Source organism: Acipenser ruthenus, chromosome 2 (genome assembly GCF_902713425.1).
Source record: "Acipenser ruthenus chromosome 2, fAciRut3.2 maternal haplotype, whole genome shotgun sequence".
Classification (NCBI taxonomy): Eukaryota; Metazoa; Chordata; class Actinopteri; order Acipenseriformes; family Acipenseridae; genus Acipenser; species Acipenser ruthenus.
Window position 1 is genome coordinate 65319741 of NC_081190.1, and position 17159 is coordinate 65336899.

General features: G+C 38.1%; 1 long non-coding RNA gene across 4 annotated transcripts; it reads left to right on the top strand.

Moving 5' to 3' along the window:
- Positions 1-1424: 1424 nt before the first annotated feature.
- LOC131700716 (uncharacterized) lies at positions 1425-16886 on the top strand. 4 transcript variants are annotated; one of them, XR_009308545.1, is made up of 8 exons: positions 1425-1507; positions 12200-12338; positions 14529-14671; positions 15138-15276; positions 15564-15699; positions 15821-15856; positions 15952-16030; positions 16253-16886. It is a non-coding gene; the product is annotated as an uncharacterized LOC131700716 (long non-coding RNA). The 4 variants fall into 4 exon arrangements; XR_009308539.1 differs by lacking the exon at positions 1425-1507 and adding an exon at positions 1935-2426 and having other exon boundaries at positions 15126-15276; XR_009308527.1 differs by lacking the exon at positions 1425-1507 and adding an exon at positions 1935-2426.
- The last annotated feature ends 273 nt before the right edge of the window (positions 16887-17159 follow it).

Here is a 17159-nt window from a genome sequence, read left to right on the forward strand (position 1 = left end):
GTTAAGTGCTGCTACTATAATGATCATGCTTATATTGATTAATAGTTAAACTTTCTGTTAAAATATAATTCTTTAGGAATCAGTTTACTCTATTTTACCATTTTATGTACTTTATCAGAAAATGGCCCTTACTATAACTGCAGTTCGTTTCATTGGCCTTTTACTTTATTTGATTCTGAAGCTCTTTGGAGATGGCGTTGCCATAAAAAGCACAACATAAACGTAATTTAATTGATTGATATTTCTCAAACACAGTTCTAGCTGTAGGATGTTTCTCCTTTATAATGTGCTTGCTATTATGTCAATGTGACTGAAATTGGGTGCTTGTATTCACTTTACATCAGGTTATATTACATATTCCAACTCAGTTATATTGTAGGATGCAAAACAGAAATTAAGATACACAGATGTTTTGAATTGGGTACAACTTTGTGAAACAATGTACCCTAATCTCTTTCCATGTTACCAAAACATTTAGATACAGTATCTCAAAATAAACTGTAAGTAATTTCAAGGTATCTCTAAATGACTTCCTGTGAAAATGCTCTATGTTTTGAATGGACTTCCTGTCCCCTTAGAGATATCCCTAAATGAACAGGATGTTTGATTTAATGATTTTGAGATATCTTAAAATGATTTAAAGATACTGTATATCTGAAAATGCTAAATGAAAAAGCTCAATTTAAAAGATAAGTGAAAATAATTTTGCGATGCGGTACCTTTAAATATTTGAAGATACCTTAAAATATTTAGACATGTTTGGAAACGATTTAGAGATATCTTAAAATATATCGAGATATCTCTAAATGATAACTTGGCTTGCCATAGGCTTCCAATAGCTATCAATCCGTGACCGCAGAAACGCAGTTTAAAACTGTAAAACGCAGTTTGTAACTGTAAAATGGGGGACAAAATACTACGGTTCTAATTTACACTTACAAATCTGCTTTCCGCTCGCTCGACACTTTTGAGAGTGAAATTGCTATCAAAAATACGAGCGCGCAGAAATGCAGTTTGTAACTGTAAAATGAAAAAAATACAACCTCTCAAATTTTTTTTTTTTTCAATTACGGTTCTATTCTGCGCGCGCTCGAGTCCCTTTTCACATTTACAGTTTTTTCTGCGCACGCTCGAAACTCAGTCTACGCTTACAAATCTTTTTGAGAGTGATTTCACGCTCCAAAAAAAAAAAAAAACAAACTGCAAATGTGTAGCTCAGGCAGCCTAGTTAGTTGATTGTCTGCACTGTCGATCGGTCATTTATTGGTCATATTTAGTGATTTAATAACTATACGTTTAGCATCTATGTACATGTGTTAAAACTAGACAAAGCGCCACTATGCACACGTAAAGAAAACATTACATATAAAACCTTATGTAAAAAAAGATCGAAATAGGATTGTTTGTACCAGAGGCTGTGAAGCGTCCGTCGCTGATTCCTCCGCCAAGGGCTGTGTACGGTAGCTGTGATGAACAGTGACCGGTCGACAGTGCAAGTGTTTGCTGGGTGGGTGATACTTCAGGAGCAAGTTGGTTGCTATCATATTCAACGGCTTAAAATAAAACAACTTGCTAAGACACTAAAGTGATACTGTACTAAAACAGTAGCTTAATATCTGTATTCACTTGTTTGTTTCCACATTCTGCTGAATGGTTAATCTATGCAGCTGATGACTGCGAAAAATTCAGTATGTTTATATTTTACAAATGTTGTGTCTCGAATTGGTGACTGTACCTGTGATTGTGTGCAGTTGTAACATGTGAAATAGCATGCTGCTGTAGCAGGACTACTTGATAAGGGGATTGTAATCTGTTTTCTCCTAGGTAACCAGGCTTCTTTCAAATGTTTTGTTGTACGTTGCTTTATTGCACATGTCGTTTTTTTTAATTGATTTAGTGGTGTCTTAATTAGATAATTGCCCTGGTTATTTAAATTGTTCCTTTGTTTGCGACGGGGAGAGGAAGTAGCATTAATAAGGCCTTACAGGGCATGCGACATTAAAGGAACACCGATATAGAACTGGAGTGCATGAGAATGGGTTATGTATGGAATGTAGTGGAAAGGAAACAGTGGAGCATCTGAGGGATTGCAATATTTCCAATATTTTTTTTGAAATGGTACAGGTGATAGAAAAATAGAAAAAGGTATTATTGCGTGTATTGCAAAATATATTAGGAAGACTCAAGAATATTTAACATACAGAGATTTTAAAAGGTTAAGTGTTCACAGCAGTTTTAATAGCCAAATCTGAACAGTAGGTGGTGACAATAAGTTTTGCTAGAAACTTGGTGACCATTAACAGAACAGAAGAAGAAACAGGAGAGAAGAAGGGACGGTAGGTGTGGGACTTGGTATTCGGTGTGCCGCTATAGAGGGGAGTGCTCGGAAGACGCATTTTGTCGGTGTCCTGCGGTGTTAAAGCCAGGTGAGTATAATTCTAAAAGTAAAGTGTTTGGCATTTGGAAATCTTGCATATTGAATAAAGCTCCAAGACATGTGGTTACTTCCCGGTCTCAGGTTGTGTTTTTGTTGGATCAAAGCATTAAAGCGGCAGGTTAAGAGCCCCATACCTTCTGTTTGCTTATTATTACTAAACGCTGTGTCCTTCTCCTCTCATCTGGTTTAAAACGGGGAAAGCCTTTTTATTTGATTTCGCTGGCCAGCAATTACGGTTGGGGAGGCATTTCTTCTTTGTCAAAGTAGGTCAGTCAGTTTGGGGCTTGCCTTCAGTGCACTGTAAAGGCCTGGTCTCGCAGGCGACAACAAGGTGGCCACACACTGGCGACATTTCTCCCACTTAGGACGGTGTTCTATTTTTCAGGCAACACGAGGGCAACATTTTCAATAACAGCCAATTAAATTTGATAGTAGTGTCACATGATAAGGCTCGACCATAACGTCAGACCGTGTATATGATGCATTCTGATTCCTGCATTTCATCCAATTAATTGTATGTAGTCTATAGATATGCATTACAGTGTGTATGTGGATAAGCGAATGTTAATGTCCACAATTACAATACATATTTAAACTATGAATACTATTCTACAATAATAAAATACACGTGTAGCATATTTTTTAAAATAGTTTTTTTTATTAATTTGCTGTGTATGCAGTTATTTAATTAAATAATAATTATTAAATTTGGCATGGTTTTGTTTGTAGAAGGTGGGTGTTACTAACTGGTACGGGTGAGGACAACAGCCACCTAACTGACCTGCTAGTTAGTTAAGAACATAAAGTTTACAAACGAGATGAGGCCAATCTTGCTTGTTTGATTGTTAGTAGCTTATTGATCCCAGAATCTCATCAAGCAGCTTCTTGAAGGATCCCAGGGTGTCAGCTTCAACAACATTACTGGGGAGTCGGTTCCAGACCCTCAAAATTCTTTGTGTAAAAAAGTGCCTTCTATTTTCTGTTCTGAATGCCCCTTTATCTAATCTCTATTTGTGACCCCCGGTCCTTGTTTCTTTTTTCAGGTCAAAAAAGTCCCCTGGGTCGACATTGTCTGTACCGTTTAGAACTTGGAATTCAGATCACTGCGAAGTCTTCTTTGTTCAAGACTGAACAGATTCAATTCTTTTAGCCTGTCTGCATACGACATGCCTTTTAAACCCGGGATAATTCTGGTCGCACTTCTTTGCACTCTTTCTAGAGTAGCAATATCCTTTTTGTAACGAGGTGACCAGAACTGAACACAATATTCTAGATGAGGTCTTGCTAATGTATTGTAAAGTTTTAACATTACTTCCCTTGATTTAAATTCAACACTTTTCACAATATATCCGAGCATCTTGTTGGCCTTTTTTATAGCTTCCCCACATTGTCTAGATCAAGACATTTCTGAGTCAACATAAACTCCTAGGTCTTTTTCATAGATTCCTTCTTCAATTTCAGTATCTCCCATATGATATTTATAATGCACATTATTATTGCCTGCGTGCAGTACCTTACACTTTTCTCTATTAAATGTTATTTGCCATGTGTCTGCCCAGTTCTGAATGCTGTCTAGATCATTTTGAATGACCTTTGCTGCTGGAACAGTGTTTGCCACTCCTCCTATTTATGTGTTGTCTGCAAATTTAACAAGTTTGCTTACTATACCAGAATCTCTCTCTCTCTCTCTCTCTCTCTCTCGATTTGTATGTACAAATAATGTGATATCTTTTAACAATTATAAGTCGTCCTGGATAAGGGTGTCTGCTAAGAAATAAATAATAAATACAAATATAACTGGGTTTATATAATGTGTGTCAGTCTGCCAGTCTATTAAATTAATCATTAAATTAATCCTTAATCCTTGGGGACCCCTGTATACTACTGCTGACTTTTCAAATACAGTTGCTCTCCTGTGTGTGTTTATTAACTATTTGGTTTTGTTGAAGAATCCTTGCTGGGGAGATCTGTTTCTATCTATCCACCATCGGTCAATGAGAAATGCAATTGTTGCTAGGCCCTTGTCTAAGGACCCTTCCTGTTGAATACAGTGTATTTTTTAGCTGCCTTTATTTAAATGTTAAACCTTTAGGTAGAGTTCGGGGGGCGAGAGCTAGGGCTTTTCTAATTTCAGCCTGTCAATCATCATTAATCTCTATGTCAATCATCATCGAAATCTATTTAAAGCTTAGTCACATCTATCTCCCTTTTCAAATGTTTTGCTTTTCCCTCCTCCTCCTTTTGTACCATGTGCCTCTGTCATCAGTCCCCGCTGGGGGGCAAGTGATCTCACTGCCCAACCTTGGGTCAGGCTATGTCACTATGTCACCCCCGGCCACACCTATCCTCTCGCAGCTCATGCGCTATTACTTAACTAAAATCAGAGGCTCATTCTTTCTTCATACTATTTGCTCAGGTTTTAGCCTGCTGTGTGCTTAGCGCTCAATGTCCCAACTAACCTTTCTACTTTCTACCTATTTCCAGATTCCCTGAGGGAGCTCTCTGCTCCCATCGCAAGCAGCTCTCCAATAAACAGGGTAACTACTTTTCTGTCCGTTCAATTTTCAGGTTTGCATCCACTACCTATTCCACCCTCCAGGGATTCAGGTTTGCATCCGCTACCTATCCTCAAGGGGTGCTGGGTACAGTCTTGGAGGCCACACCTCTCCTCATATAGCAAGACAACCTCTTTTATATTTTCTGTAGAGGTCTCTCTACCAACTCAAACTACAAACTAACAAACTATTCTTATAGCCTGGGCTCCTACCCGTGAACTGACTTTCTCTTATTAAAACTGTGATAGATTGTATTGTTTATTTGAACTGATTTTTATGTAACTGTGTGATTATTGTAATAAAACATTTTGGACTCTGCCTCTGCCACTCTGTTACTATCTCTGGTCACTTTACCTCTATTCAGCGAACCTGTTGTGTTTCCTGAAAAACGGACAAGGGTTGGAACTGGCCAAATGAAGTCAAAATGTTATAAGTTCAGGAGGCTCCCGAGTGGCACATCCAGTAAAGGTGCTCCATGTGGAGTGCAGGATGTGGCCTATAGTCTGGACGTTGCGAGTTCGAGTCCAGGCTTTTCCTTTGCCGACCGAGGACGGGAGGGAGGGTTAGGTCAGCCAGGGTGTCCTCGGCTCACCCCGCACCAGCGACCCCTGTAGTCTGGCCTGGCGCCCGCGGGCTTGCCTGTAAGCTTCCTGAGAGCTGTGTTGCTGCCACCTGGTCTGAATGCCAACTCCACTTTGATGCATTCACATTTTCATTCATTTAAGGGCTGCGCAAACTGATCTAATCAATACTATACAGCGCATTCTCAGCCACTGTCCAGACGGGAAGAAAAAAAACAACTAAGAAGCCTAAATACTACTAATACTGTATGAGCGAAATGCTATTGTTGTTTGTGTGTGTGTGTGTGTGTGTGTGTGTATATGTCTGGAAGTTCTTGGGAGAGGTATAACTTTATTTTTTTTGCGATCGTGCCTTTCAAAAGCTGTATATTTAGTAAAAGTCAAGAACTGACAACGGTGTATCTTTTCACACATGTAGAGTAATATAAAAGTGAAAATCATCCAATTGACTGCTTTGGCACCTGTGTGTGTATATATACAGTGCCTTGCATAAGTATTCACCCCCCTTGGACTTTTCCACATTTTGTAGTGTTACAACCTGGAATTAAAATGGATTTAATTGGGATTTTTACCATTTGATTTACACAACATACTTAACACTTTGAAGGTGCAAAATATTTTTTATTGTGACACAAAGGTTAATTAAACAAAAAAAAGACATTTGTTGGTTGCATAAGTATTCACCCCCCTGAGTCAATACTTGGTAGAAGCACCTTTGACAGCAATTACAGCTGTGAGTCTTTTTGGGTAAGTCTCTATCAGCTTTGCACATCTGGGTCCTGCAATTTTTGCCCATTCTTCTTGGCAAAATTGCTCAAGCTCTGTCAAGTTGGATGGGGACCGTTGGTGAACAGCAATTTTCAAGTCTTGCCACAGATTCTCAATCGGATTGATGTCTGGGCTTTGACTGGGCCATTCTAAGACATTCAGGTTCTTGTTTTTAAACCACTCCAGTGTAGCTTTTGCTGTGTGTTTAAGGTCATTGTGCTGCTGGAAGGTGAACCTCCGCCCCAGTCCCAGGTCTCTTGCAGACTGAAACAGGTTTTCCTCTAGAATTTCCCTGTATTTGGCTCCATCCATCTTGCCCTCAATCCTGACCAGTTTCCCAGTCCCTGCCAATGAAAAGCATCCCCATAACATGATGCTGCCACCACCATGCTTCACCGTGGGGATGGTGTTCTCAGGGTGATGAGCAGTGTGGCTTTGCGCCACAGATAGCGTTTTGCGCTAAGGCTAAAAAGTTAAATTTTGGTCTCATCAGACCAGAGAACCTTTTTCCACATGTTTGCTGTGTCTTCCACATGCCTTTTGGCAAAATCCAAACAGGATTTGATATGGGTTTTGTTAATGGCTTTCTTCTTGCCACTCTTCCATAAAGCCCAGCTTTGTGGAGCGTCCGGGTTATAGTTGTCCCATGGACGGTTTCTCCCATCTCAGCTGTGGATCTCTCCAGCTCCTTCAGAGTTACCATTGGCCTCTTGGTTGCTTCTCTGACTAATGCCCTCCTTACCTGGTCACTGAGTTTTGGTGGACGGCCTTCTCTAGGCAATGATGACGATGATGATGATGATGATGACCTCAGAATAGAATGTTCATTCCAAATGGCTCCAAAGTGCCTAGTTAAGGGAGCAAAATCCTAATTTACTATCCATGATACTTTTACTTGCATTAGTAAAGGAATAGTATATTGCATTGGCTGCATCAAATGTAACAAGCTATATATTGGTAAAACAAAACGACGCTTGGCTGATCGCTTCGTGGAACATCTGAGAAGTATACGAATTAACACCTCTACCTTTCCCGTCGCCAGACATTTTAACAGAAATGACCACACTATAGAAGACATCACAATTTGTGGGATGGTTCAATGCTATGGAACTAATGCTGTCAGGAAACAAAAGGAATGTGAACTTATTTTCAAACTAGGTACTTTGGAGCCATTTGGAATGAACATTCTATTCTGAGGTCATCATCATCATCATCATCATCAACATTCTGGATTTTTTTTTAAAAGACTACTTGTTTGTTTTTTTATCAACTTCTTAAAGCAGTCTGCGCGTTAAGTAAGTGAGCCGCTCAGAGTGAGAACGCTCAGAAATCACACTGAGCAGATTTAAATGATTTAACGCTCTGCTCCACGAGAGCGCTGAGCGACTTTTAAAAATGGTGAATAATAATTATTAATTAGGTGATGGTAGATGAAATGACCCCGTGTGGTTACTGTCCCCTGCTGTACCTCGCTGAGTTCGGAGCTCTGTTTGGACTGAACCTCATATCTGGCTGTGTTTAATACCGACAATACCGACGTTGAGAATTATGAATAATATTAATACTACAAACCTAATAATAATACACTAATAACTATAAAACAGCTCTACATTTAAAAAAAAAATGAAATTAAATGATACAAATTTGAAAACAACAATTTTTACCATCTTATTTAGCCAATTTAATACATAACTTCATAAGTCGAAACCAGTTCATCGTTCTTGACAAACGTATTTGTCAATCCTGCCTGTCATCTCCACTTGTTTCCTGCAGGTGTCCATTCCGTCCGCTCACTCTGATCACTGATGAAAAATGCTCAGGAGCGCTCTGAGCGGCCTAGCGGGAGTGGAACTGAGCGAGTCGTTAAGTTGATTTTTTTACTGAGCCGCTCACTTACTTAACGCACCCACTGTTTTTTTTGTATTCGGCCGATGAAGGACTTGTAGTCCGAAACGTCCTGATAATTGATTTGTAATCAATTATTCTACCTTTTTAAGTACCTGAAATATCCTTTTCTCTTTTTTCTTTTATTATATATATATATATATATATATATATATATATATATATATATATATATATATACACAGCTCTGGAAAAAATTAAGAGACCACTGCAAAATAATCAGTTTCTCTGGTTTTACTATTTATAGGTATGTGTTTGGGTAAAATGAACATTTTTGTTTTATTCTATAAACTACTGACAACATTTCTCCCATATTCCAAATAAAAATATTGTCATTTAGAGCATTTATTTGCAGAAAATGACAACTGGTCAAAATAACAAAAAAGATGCAGTGTTGTCAGACTTCGAATAATGCAAAGAAAATAAGCTCATACTCATTTTTAAACAACACAATACTAATGTTTTAACTTAGGAAGAGTTCAGAAATCAATATTTGGTGGAATAACCCTGATTTTCAAGCACAGCTTTCATGCGTCTTGGCATGCTCTCCACAAGTCTTTCACATTGATGTTGGGTGACTTTATGCCACTCCTGGCGCAAAAATTCAAGCAGCTCGGCTTTGTTTGATGGCTTGTGACCATCCATCTTCCTCTTGATCACATTCCAGAGGTTTTCAATGGGGTTCAGGTCTGGAGATTGGGCTGGCCATGACAGGGTCTTGATTTATTATTATTATTATTTATTTCTTAGCAGACGCCCTTATCCAGGACGACTTACAACTGTTACAAGATATCACATTATACATTATTTCACATTATACAGATATCACATTATTTTTACATACAATTACCCATTTATACAGTTGGGTTTTTACTGGAGCAATCTAGGTAAAGTACCTTGCTCAAGGGTACAACAGCAGTGTCCCCCACTGGGGATTGAACCCACAACCCTCCGGTCAAGAGTCCAGAGCCCTAACCACTCTTCCACACTGCTGCCCTGGTGATCTGGTGGTCCTCCATCACACCTTGATTGACCTGGCTGTGTGGCATGGAGCATTGTCCTGCTGGAAAAACCAATCCTCAGAGTTGGGGAATATTGTCAGAGCAGAAGGAAGCAAGTTTTCTTCCAGGACAACCTTGTACTTGGCTTGGCTTGGCTTGAGGGGGGAGGAGAAAATATGTGCTGCAGGACTACATTTCCCAGAATTCCACAGGGTTACCATTTTAAAGTGAAGCACCTGAGGCTGATTAAGGCAGGGGAAACCCTATAGAGTAGGCGGATGGAGAAAGGCCATGTGCAGAGCAGACCTGTGTAAACAAGAACAGGTTCTGCGTGAACATAGGGTGAACCTATTTGTGTGTGAAACAACTGGGTTTTGACTGGTAAACAGCTTAGCTGTCTGGTGTTAGTTAAAAGCTTGCAAAGTACAGTTTAGTACTCCACGTATTTTGTGTTTTGCTAGTTTATTTTCTGTAATTAATAAAAGTGCATGAAAGTGCCTAAAAAGTACTGTTCTGTGTCTTGGTCTGCTTTTAAAAGGGTGCAATGAATTTGAGCCGTCAGGCTTTGTTACTATATATACAGTGTATATATATAGTTGTAGGCAAAAGTTTACATACCCCAATGGGAATTTATCATTTCTAGAAATTTCTCAAAAACAAATAATTGCAGGAAAAATCTTTTGTAGCAAAAGTTTTTGCTTTTGTGGATGAGGAACAAGTTACAAGATTTCTACAATTATTTATTTTAGCAATTATTTTTTGCAAAATTCAAAGAATGCTAATTCAAAAGTATTCATACCCTGACAAGGGAAATGAAATTAATAGCTAGTTGAGGTACCTTTAGCAATAATAACCTATTTTAAACAATTAGGATATTTGTCAATGAGCTTTTGGCATTATTCATTAGTGATTTTTGACCATTCTTCAACAAAGCATTGTTCCAGTTCATTCAAATTTCGAGGACTTCTCTTGTGCACAGCCTTCAACTCATACCAAAGATTCACAATCGGATTTAGATTGGGACTTTGACTAGACCATTCCAGAACCTTGATTTTATTCTTCTTTAACAATTCTAAAGTAGATTTTGATGTGTGCTTTGGACTTTCTCCAAACGTAACGACTATCAGCATGACCAAATAGCTCGATTTTTGTTTCATCACTCCACAAAACATTTGACCAGAACTCATATCCATCATTTAAATGCCGATTTGCAAACTTTAAGTGATTGTCCTTGTGACGTTTTCCTAAGAGTGGCTTTTTCTTTGGCCTGCGACTACTGAGACATTCACCATGCAATACTTGACCTATGGTTGAAATGGAAATCCCAGTCCCACCTGCATTTTTGGAGTTTTGCAAAAAAAAAAAAAAAAATCTATTTCTTGTAACTTTTTTTGATAATCTACAAAAATACATTTTTCCTAAAATTATTTGTTTGAGATTCTCTAAAAGGAATAAAAACACCATAATGGTACAACACTGGCAAGAAGCAGCTTGTTTAGAGGAGTTAGATTGTGGTTCTAAGCAGTTCTGTGTTTGTTTTATACTTAATTCTTCTAATGCTTTCAGAAAGTATGCTTTCAGTCATAGCCCTTTAGTCAGTCTTCCTGAGCTATAATGGATCTTGAACATGTGCAATAGAAAAGTGTTAAAAATACAGCTTAGTGTCCGATACATCAGCTTAGTGTCCGATAACAATAAATCATACGATAAATATAGAAAATGCATCTGCACCTTGGACTTTGGTATGTACTACATCAGTACGTTGTTATAAAGTGGAAAGGTGTGTCATTTTTTTCACAGTCTCTTGCGTTGGCTGACCTAGAAAGACAACCCAGTGCCCTCGGCAGGTTCTTATTTTTTGAGTATATAGATTCACTGGCTTCTAAGCAACTACAGAAGAGCAAACACGATTGGAAGTCTTCACTCCATAGCAAATATCATAGGTATCACAATGAGGATTTTGTTCTGTTTAGCTATCCTTCTGCACGCTGCTACCTGTTCACTATATGACATTGGTAAGATCGTCTATCTGTCTCTGTCTGTCTGTCTACTATATAGTGAGATTGTATTTATACCTTCAAGGGACAGAATATCTGTCTTTTTTTAAAACCTATTATACAATAATGTGCCAATTTATTAGAACACCTCGATTTGTCATTTATATCCTTAAATACCTACCTGCATGAAAACCTCTTTGTGTGAGACTTAGTAATTAGTGATGTAGAAACAATAGGCACTCTTGTGAAAATGCTAGATCACTTTGTGCTTTAATAGGCATCTTGAACAACTTTAAAAAAGTAACATGCATTTTACCATTTGTGTATGTGTGTTCCTTTTTATCTTATTATTTTTTAATGAATTCCACACATGGCCTATCATCAATTAAATCAGACAATTGCTAATTTGCTTATTTGACAATTTTCCAAGATTATCAGTTACAGTGGTTTGGATTTCATATGCACAACAAATCAAAACAACAGAAGCAATGGGGTGTTCTAATACATTTTCACACTACTGTAGCAATCTATTTTGATTAACTGGTATCAAACATTTACACAAGAGACGCAGGATTTAAAGGGTTATCTGCTGTTCAGTTTAGTTTATTCACTTTTGGGCCTGCAGGGCCAGCACAGGTACAGCTCAATAGTGAAAGCATCGCGAATACAAAGAGACATCTAAATAAATATATTAGAAAAATAAAAACACATGATCACAGTTTCATTATAGCTTAAACAATTTCAAGCACAGATGCCACTGAACTGCAAATTTAAAGCCAGAGAGGCATGGCAATATATTTTAGTCTCGTCAAGGGTTGGTTTCGAAAACCCAAGTGTAAAGCAATACAGAGCTTCTCCACCTCCCTTTAATCCACATTGCTCCAGGATTATTTAGTACTGTACATGTTGGCTTGTTCTTTATTTCCATTAAGACATCTTTCCTTTTTTTCACCAGTTATTTCAGGGGTTTTTGAGTCCAGTATCACTACATTTAATTACACTCAATCCAGAGAGTACTGTCTGTCGCAGAATGCAGCTTTAGCAACCTTAGAGCAGGTGACTAGTGCTCAGAACACCAGCTTCCAGACCTGCAGGTAACGTATGCACTGAGAGTGTGGTTAGAATTGAACACATTCAGTACCATATACATTTTCAGAATGTTTAATTTAATTTCTTACTTTTTAATTTGTCATTTTGTGTCATTCTCTGCTGTTTATGTTTGCACTGCTTATTAAATATTCTACTTCGAAAAGCTGAACTTCTGAAATGCGGCAAGTTTTCTAAATGGCCACTGGGGGTGTGTGTAAGTCATTTCAGCCACACCTCTGCAACTGATCTGTAAAGTCAATGGAAAAACATCTTTCACAAGGAACTGGAAATTAGAGATGCACACCACCCTAGTGGGTCAGAGTTCTCACTTCAGAAATTCAGCTTTTAGACAATGCTTGAAAAAAGCTGTGATAGTAATCCTGAAAAATAGTAATCTAAGCAGAAAACTATAGAGAGTGATAGAGGTCATAGTAGGATATTAAAATGGAAATAATTGAAGTACTTACAAATGATTCAACCTCTTACATTGGGGTCTGTTTCACCTTGATTTCACTATGTAACACAATTTTTGTTCCTGGGTAGTAAGTGTTATTTCCTAATTACTTCTGCCTCAAAAGCATAGAAAATGGCTATTATTCCCCACAAACTTTGCTTTTGTGACCAGGACAGTGATATTTTGAAATTTACCTATTTTCAATGAGAAAACGGGCGAATTTGTGTCTCTTCGTTCACATAAAGTAAAAAAAAAAACAACATATGAATCCAAATTAACATGTATTTATACTAAAGTAATACAAAAATGACTACAAAAGATTTAGAAGTGAGTAGTTTTTCAAGATTTACGATTATACTGTAAATCACTTTCACGAATCAGCCCCCAAATGTAGTCTCCCATCATGTTCTCGTTATACTGTCCTTGGTAGTGGCGTTCAAAGTCCAGTATATCCTGGTGGAAGCGCTCGCCTTGCTCCTCCGAGTACGCTCCCATGTTCTCCTTGAATTTATCAAGATGAGCATCAAGGATATGGACTTTGAGGGACATCCTACAGCTCATTGTGCCGTAGTTCTTCACCAGAGTCTCAACCAGCTCCACATAGTTTTTGGCCTTGTGATTTCCCAGGAAGCCCCGAACCACTGCGACAAAGCTGTTCCAAGCCGCTTTCTCCTTACTAGTGAGCTTCTTGGGGAATTCATTGCACTCCAGGATCTTCTTTATCTGTGGTCCGACGAAGACACCGGCTTTGACCTTTGCCTCAGACAGCTTAGGGAAGAAGTCTTGAAGGTACTTGAAGGCAGCCGACTCCTTATCTAGAGCTCTGACAAATTGTTTCATAAGGCCCAATTTGATGTGCAGTGGTGGCATCAGCACCTTCCGGGGGTCCACCAGTGGCTCCCACTTGACGTTGTTCCTCCCCACAGAGAACTCGGTCCGCTGTGGCCAGTCCCGCCTGTGGTAGTGCGCCTTGGAGTCCCTACTGTCCCAAAGGCAAAGATAGCAGGGAAACTTGGTAAAACCGCCTTGGAGACCCATCAGGAATGCCACCATTTTGAAGTCTCTTATGACCTTGATGCCATCTCAGAAAAATGCAGATATGTATCCACTTAGGCAGCTGGAACTAAACTGAACTGGTGGGCTTAAGGCCCCTGTATTTAAACTACTATTTATATTACTGGAAAGTTCTAGAAAGTTCTAGAAGTTACTCCAAGTTTACTCAGCACTGAATCTATCTGAAATGTTCTGGAAAATAGGTAAATTTCAAAATATCATTGTCCTGGTCACAAAAGCAAAGTTTGTGGGGAATAATAGCCATTTTCTATACTTTTGAGGCATAAGCAATTAGGAAATAACACTTAATACCCAGGAACCAAAAAAAAATAAAAAATTGTTACACGGTGTTACCATTATCAAATACATTATCTTGGTTGAGTCAATTGAAAATAACCCATAATCTGCACAACCCACATACCAATACATTGAATTGCGTTTACATTGCAATCGAATATAAATAAAAAAACAAAAAAAACAACATGTGTTTTGAAGGATCCTTCCACATTACAATTTGAATACATTGCTCTGTACTTGTAATATTCTCATATCATGTAAACCTAATTTTTAAAGCATCAGAGATTTTATACTACAATCTATTTCTGAACCACATTCAGTTTGACTTTTTTTATGGAAGTAAATGCTTTGGCTCACCCTTCATTTTCATGATGTAACTTTTCGATGGCAGGTATGGATGGGTGGAAGAGCAGTGAATTCTTCTTGCCCGTACCACAGCGATCAAGACTTGTGGCAACAGTAATATAGGCATCATTAAAAAAGGGCCCTGTGGATACTACACTGCACCCAGTGCCTACTGCTACAAAACCAATGGTAACCATCTCGGGTCTCTTGAGTTCGAGAGCTAGTGTGTTCTAGTGGAAATGCCTGGTTATTTGATTTATAAGCTGGTTAATTTAGTTTGTGTGCTTTACTGTACTGCTACACATGTACATCGTTTGTAAAACACTTTCTTAAAAACAATTCTTTGTTATGTACAACACAGTAAATACCACAAAACACTAAAACAAATATTGCAAAGCTGATTGAGATTGGCGTGGTAAGATGTACAATAATACAATGTTGCTTGGTCTCTGCTCAGTTCCTTTACAAGTCTTTCATTTCCCAAAAAGATTTCTGTGCATCTTCCTGATCTAGTTAACTGTACAACCAGTTCCATGTATAACGCCTATTCAGAATTAAAACATAGCAGCAAAGGATATGACAATACTGAAGAGGTTTTGGAATACAGTGGTAAAAATCAGTTCGGCTCTGTTTCTTCACACAGTGTCTTTTACAGATGTATACGTGGTCTATCCTCCATTTGGGAACAGTACCATGACATACAGTGAAGCTATGCAACGGTGTTTATCCCTTGGTGATAGCTTGGCATCAAAGAAACAACTGAGTAGTACATCCACACCCATCCCTGACGGCATGTAAGTAATAAAACTGCTTTTCATTGCGGGCGGGGCAGGGTGGGGTGGGGTGGGGTGGGGGTAAGGGGGGCAGAGAAACTCCCTAAGGGCCTTATTATCTCAATGGCACTCTGCAGTGCTGACAAACCTTTTCTTTGGAACTAGACTGACACCTAAAAAATCTACAAAAACAATATACCACTATTTGTTTTATTTTTTGTCTTGATCTAAATCAGGGTTGGCCAAAGCTGGCCCTTCCACTCCTGGTCTTTGTTCCAGCTCTGTTCTAAATTGTTTAAACCCTTAAGGTACACTGGGATTTGAGCGGTTGTTGAAACAGTAAAGACAAGGACGTGGTTCAGTTCTCCAGTGGAAAGCTGACAGTTACTCCATGTGTCAACAAACCCAGCCAGCTTGCTTTAGCCTACTGCTTCAACCCAAATAGTAAGATTTATTTGTAATACTTTCAAGAACTATAACAAATCCTACAGGATATGATATGAACTGTTTAATAGTTGCATAAAACAATTGGATTTTGAATCTTTTTTTCTTTTCTTTTTGGCAGTCACAGACTTTATTCCAGTAATCAAGGATGACAAATGTAAGCAGTCACTCCCCACTCAAATATAATACATTATACTCTCAATGTGATTTGCCTATCTGAAATGAACTTTTTTTATATTGTTTATATTTTAGTGTGGCTCAAGATTGCCATAGTTTGCATTATCTCCTCTATATTTATCATCTTACTCATGGCTGTCACCTTCATGAAAGGGTAAGAAAATTAAGCACTTTTTTGTGTCTCTGTGTTATTTTTCAATTTTAAACACACTGATAAATGCACCAGTTACTTTTCTTGTAAGGTATGAATTTGATTGTAGAATCTACTGCATTAAGTTACATAAGATATAGAAATTGATATAAGATAATACTCTTATACTGTATGTATAACAGTCAGTAACTAATTGTATTTTTTTTGGTTTTGTTTTGTTTCCAGGAATAAGTGCATCTGCTGTGTCAAACGTAAAAAGCCAGCGGAAGACTCTACCCTAGAGAGAGGCCAAGGCTTTGACACAGTCAGAGGACTGCATCGTGATAGGATTCCATCATACCAGATCAGTGGCGCAAGAACCAAGCCACCTGTATTGAGTAAGGCCTTAAACACTGGCTACAGCTCTCATTACTCTAACCATGGCTTTGAATCCACACCCGAGGCCAGTAAGCAGAACTTTGCCAAAACTTATGTGGACCATGACCGTTATGAGTACAGCAATGCTGCCTTTGATAATACTTATTAAGACATCAAATCTGACTTGACTCCGCGGTTAAGCAGTGATGACTGACACAAATCAGCGACCTCTGGAATTGAATGGACTTCCCCCCACTGTATTTTTTTTTTTAATGTGTTCTACATAAAAAAAATAGTCAAAATGATTTTTTTTAGTTTGTTTTAGTATTTCAAAAAATTATTTTAGTATTTTAAACCCTCTTGATTAAATCTGAAAAATGGTGCTGCTGTTCTTATAGCAGCCAAGTAATAAATAACAAAAAAATATGATTACTACAGACTTTGTGCATTAAATAAATAAATAAATAAATAAATAAATAAATAAATAAATAAATAAAAAGTTGTTGTTTGGTATTTTTTAAAAGCAACTAAAATGGAACGGGGTTCCAGGTTTTGCTATGAGTTTAGTCAAGCATATTGTATGGAAATAACGAGCTAAGGTGTGTCTGGGCAAGCTCATAAAAAACTGCAATGGCTCAGAATTCCATGTAATTGTAACCTTAATTCCACCCAACGTTTATGTTTGCTATGACTGTACAGGAAATATGTGGAGTTTTATTACTAGGGTGTTAAAAACAAAATGTACTTAACAGACTATTAAGCTTTTTGGTTTTAG